Below are 5,252 nucleotides of genomic sequence, written 5' to 3'. Positions count from 1 at the left end.
CCTGGTGTTGGTGTTGTCGCTTGCTTCCTCCGGACGGTTTTCGCTGCCGTTGTATCTCACGTTCACCTCCGATTCAGCCGTTCGTCCCGTCTTTCGCCTGTATTTTCCTTGTTCTCTGCTCCTGTAGATGCCAAGTTTGTTATCGTTGTGTTGAACTTCTTGAGTGTTAGAGATACTCTCATCCAGGCAAGTTGAAAAGTATTTTTTCACACTCCTGATTTGTGCTTGTGGACAGGCTTTGGCAAGTCAGTAGTCACTGCAGGATTCCTAGCATTTGACCTGCCATTGTAGCTGTAGCATTTATGTGGCTCATTCAGTTCAGTTTCTGGTCAATGGTAACCTCCAGGATGTTGATAGCAGGGTATTCAGTGATGGAAATGCCACTGAACGTCAAGGGGTGAAGGTCAGATTCTCTCTTGTTGGAGGTGGTCATTGTCTGGCAGTTGTTCGGTGTGAATGTTACTTCAAAGTTGTCAGGCAAGACTCATATTGTCCAGATATTGCTGTATTTGAACAAGAACTGTTTCAGTATCTCTTGCGTATTAGGGTTAATCACTGATCATTGATGAACATCCTAATTTTTGACGTTGTGATGTAACGATGGTCATTGATGAGACAGCTGAAGATGGTTGGGCCTCGGACACCACCCTGAGGACAGTGGCGTGCAGAGGTCTGGTGATGCCCGGGGCAAATCTTGATTGTATGCCCCAAAGACTCAAGTATAAGGCCTAATATACTGAGAAATATTATGAGAAAGGAAAACATTTTGAATATATAAACACAGATGAAACATGAAATAAACGCTTTATTCGATTTTAATATAAATCAATCAAATTTATTAAGTTCTTTTCCCCAAATGATACCTCCTGTCACAAAACACCTGAACTACTTCACTTTTTACATCAGCTGTGAGAAATTCTTTTTCAATGCTTATTAAAGCCAGGTTGGTCAGTCGCTCCTGTGACATAGACCTCAGATATGTTTTTATTAATTTCAGTTTTGAAAATGACCTTTCACAGCTTGCGACTGAAAATGCGATTGTAAGCAGTAATCTGTATGACACACACAGCGTCGGAAAGACATCCCTCCCATACTGCAGTAAAGACTCCAGAGCATCTTTAGGATCAGGGGGAACTCTATTCCCTCCAGCTCGAAGGAGCATCACAAAATCAATAATTTTGTCATATAACTGAATTGCAACCACATCATTGTCATAATAATTTGCAAAGTCTGAACATTCCTTTTTTAATTTCTCTCTTTCTTGTTCATCTTCAATCACTACTGAATTCCATTTCCGAAGAAAAGAAAATCGGTCACTGAGTCTTTGAAGACGGACACTGCGGTCTTCAATTTCAGTTTTTAATCTGTTCACAATCTCTACCATTTCTCCATTAATTTCTTCTTGTGCCGTCAGTCCACTATCTCTTGCTGACTCTCCAGGCATTATTCTTCTTCTCCTTGTTCGTGCAATTGGTATTCCCCAATTTTCACAATATTCATTGGCTAAATCTATTGCATTGTGGATAATTTCGTCATTCTTCAAATTCAAGATATGAATAAGTCCTCTCAGATCACAAGAAGCTTCATGGAACCCCATTTTCGGATCCTGCAAACGTTTTGAGACTTTCTCCACTGATGATAAAACTGAGTACCAAAAATTTAATAAAGCTATAAACGGGAACTGTTGAATAGAGTTCAGTAGCGATCCTGCATCAGATTTAGTTTCCCTTGAAAATTCTCCTTCCAGCAGGTGTTGAAGGCTTGCAATAACGTTGTCACACTCTTCGTGGATTACTTGCACAGCATCATGGCTGGAACTCCACCTTGTGTCACACTGTCTTTTCACAGTCCGAGTGACAAATGATTTTAACACTTCCCAACGAGAAGTAGATGAAGAAAAAAAAGTAAAGAGTTTTTCTAGAATGCCAAAAAATGTAACAACAACAGGTTGCACCTCACTTGCATGGACACAGGCCAAATTGAGGCTGTGGTTCTCGCAGTTCACAAACACAGCTTTTGGATTAACTTCAAGAATTTTTTGTTGAACACCTCCTCTCACTCCAGCCATAACTGCTGCGTTATCATATGCTTGACCACGACAGTCATTCATGGAAATTTTGTCTTCTTCCAATTTTTCCTGAATTTTATTTACCAGGCTGACTGCATCTTACTTGTTGACTTGAAAAAATCCCAGAAATGTCTCCTTTATTTCTACTTTTCTGTTTTCATCAATATGAACGTAACGCAGAATTTCAGAAACCTGATCTTCATGGGCAATATCTGGAGTTGAATCCAGCATTATGCTAAAATATTTTGCGCCCTTAATTTCGGAAATTATATTTTTCTTGACAGTTTCACCAAGATTGATTATTTTGTTTTGAATTCTGTTGGACAAGTAGGTGACACTTTTTGGTTTCTCTTTCCCTCTCTGCAAGTGTTTTGCTAAGATGTCATCATATTTGGCCAAAAGTCTGATTGTTGCTAGAAAGTTTCCTGTATTTTCACTGACTGTCTCCCCCGGCTCTGATAACCCAGATATTCCTTCTCCTCGATGTCCACGATAGGCCAGATTCTGTTTTGCCAGAAAGGATATAACCTCGACAATCCGTTCAGTTATAGCTTTCCATCTTTTCTTTTCAGCAGACATTTGCTGTTGAAGTTCAGCATCTATCGTAGTTGAATGATGGAGTCGAACTACGAGGTTCAGGTATTCCCTCATGTGAGCTCTATGAGAAGGGCTTTTCTCATGGTCAAGTATTGTTGGATTTAATTTTCTCCAAGTGGAGAAACCGTCTTCCTTTCCAAAGTTTGACACAGACGACAAATGCTCCTTTGAAAACAAAAAGCAAACAAAACAGTAGCATGCTTTCCGATATGGAGAGTATAACAACCATTTTTTCTCCACAATTTCTCTGTTTGTGGAAACTTTATCAAACCACTGTTTGGAAAATGATCTCCCATCCTTCTCAGCAAATGAACCACTTTTATTCTGATATCTTTCAGGGCCATGTTGTAATATTGTCATCTTCAAATGATCTGGAATCGGTTTCTTCAAACAGCCAAATCGCTTCTTTGCAAAAATATGCTAAAATCTTCTTTATTTTCTTCACATGGATCATCATCCTGACAACGAGACTGAGGAGAGAGAGTATTATGTTCTGACCGAGCTGAATCCGTATCAGAAAAATCCTTCTCTGCACCCACATCATCTTTTACTTCTCCAGGTTCTCCTACTTCTTCTTTACTTCTTTTTATCCATGCATCTAATGCCCCTCTTTGATGGGACTCTTCTTCGACTCTGGCCCTCTTTTTTTTCCTGTTCTGTGCTCCACTCGGTTGTACACAAAATACTCGTAACATTTCATTTTCTATCTCAAAAACCGTAAGACGCATGAGAAAATGGGAAGAAAATGGTAAACAATCGGTCAGTTGCAGACGGATAAACCTTATTTCATTTCTTTGTTCCTTCGTATCAAATTATTTCACACTGATTCTCCACTGATAATTTTGTGCAATTTATATCATAGACTTGCAAATTAGTGGTATCTGTATTTGAATATTAGCATGTTAAGGAATAAATGTCTCCTATTCCGAGATTAAATGCCATAGCAGTCCTCTGAACATCCAGGCTTCACTCTTACTACATCACACGTAAATATTTCATTAAATATCACCAAAAAAACCTATAAAAAACGTAGTTGCACCCGTTCTAGAACTATTCACTGACCTGAGTGGGTAAAAGAACTAATCTAGATGAACAAAAAGCTGAAGAAAAGACGAGTTATGACTCGAGGAAACGCAGGAACGAACAGCCACGTCTGCTTGTTGCTTTTGATGGTTGCACCACGTACATCATGCGCATGCGTGTGGGGGGATGGGGAGAAGCACCATTTTCTCAAGACAGAAAGGGTACACCATGTTAAGGAATAAAGGGCTAACAACTGCCTCTGCAGTGTGGTGAGCCTCCAAAAATTGATTTATCACCGCTGAAATTTTAAAATTACTATCTTATTTCCTTCTCTGGGGCAGCACGGTGGCCTAGTGGTTAGCACAACCGCCTCACGGAACTGAGGTCCCAGGTTCGATCCCGGCTCTGGGTCACTGTCCGTGTGGAGTTTGCACATTCTCCCCGTGTCTGCGTGGGTTTCGCCCCCACAACCCAAAAAATGTGCAGAGTAGGTGGATTGGCCACGCTAAATTGCCCCTTAATTGAAAACAATAATTGGGTAATCTAAATTTTTAAGAAAATAAAAAAAAAAAAAAATGTTTTCCTTCTCTGATTGGATGCCCCCATCCAATGGATGCCCGGGGCCAATGCACCGTCAGCCCCCCCCCCCCCCCCCTCTGCACGCCACTGCCTGAGGAACTCCTGCAGTAATGTCCTGGAACTGAGATGATTGGCCTCCAACAGCTACAAACATCTTCCTTTGTGCCAAGTATGATTCCACCTGGAGGAGATGGAGGATCAACCACTCAGCACCTCTGGCTGCAGATTGTTGCAGATGCTTCAGCCTTATCTTTTGCACTGACATGCTGGGCCCCCCCATCACCATGGTCACCATCACCATCATACCTGCAGCCATGGGCAGCAGGGTAGCATGGTGGTTAGCATAAATGCTTCACAGCTCCAGGGTCCCAGGTTCGATTCCCGGCTGGGTCACTGTCTGTGTGGAGTCTGCACGTCCTCCCCCTGTGTGCGTGGGTTTCCTCCGGGTGCTCCGGTTTCCTCCCACAGTCCAAAGATGTGCGGGTTAGGTGGATTGGCCATGCTAAATTGCCCGTAGTGTCCTAATAAAAGTAAGGTTAAGGGGGGGCTTTGTTGGGTTACAGGTATAGGGTGGATACGTGGGTTGAGTAGGGTGATCATGGCTCGGCACAACATTGAGGGCCGAAGGGCCTGTTCTGTGCTGTACTGTTCTATGTTCTATGGTCAGATGCGTCTGGTTTTATTTTGGATATCCTGTGTCCACGGTATTTTGTTTTGAATTAAATTGAGGACTATGCACTTGCTGCTTTGATATCAGATTGTGGTATTCATTCTGAACCCTATATGCAACTCACCTCCCCCCCATACTACCTAATGTAACCTGAGCCCTGTGTCTACCTGCAGCCAGACTTTCCCCACCCCAGAACAAGGGCTCCCACCCGCAGCCACTGCGCATGTGCGTGGCTGGGCGTGACGTCACCGCCTTCCGACCACGCCCCCAACCCCACGGCGCGATCGGATTGGCCTACGCTGCTCCCGACAGCCG

This window comes from Scyliorhinus canicula, chromosome 11 (genome assembly GCF_902713615.1).
Source record: "Scyliorhinus canicula chromosome 11, sScyCan1.1, whole genome shotgun sequence".
NCBI classification, from domain to species: Eukaryota; Metazoa; Chordata; class Chondrichthyes; order Carcharhiniformes; family Scyliorhinidae; genus Scyliorhinus; species Scyliorhinus canicula.
This window is presented reverse-complemented; position numbering follows the sequence as displayed.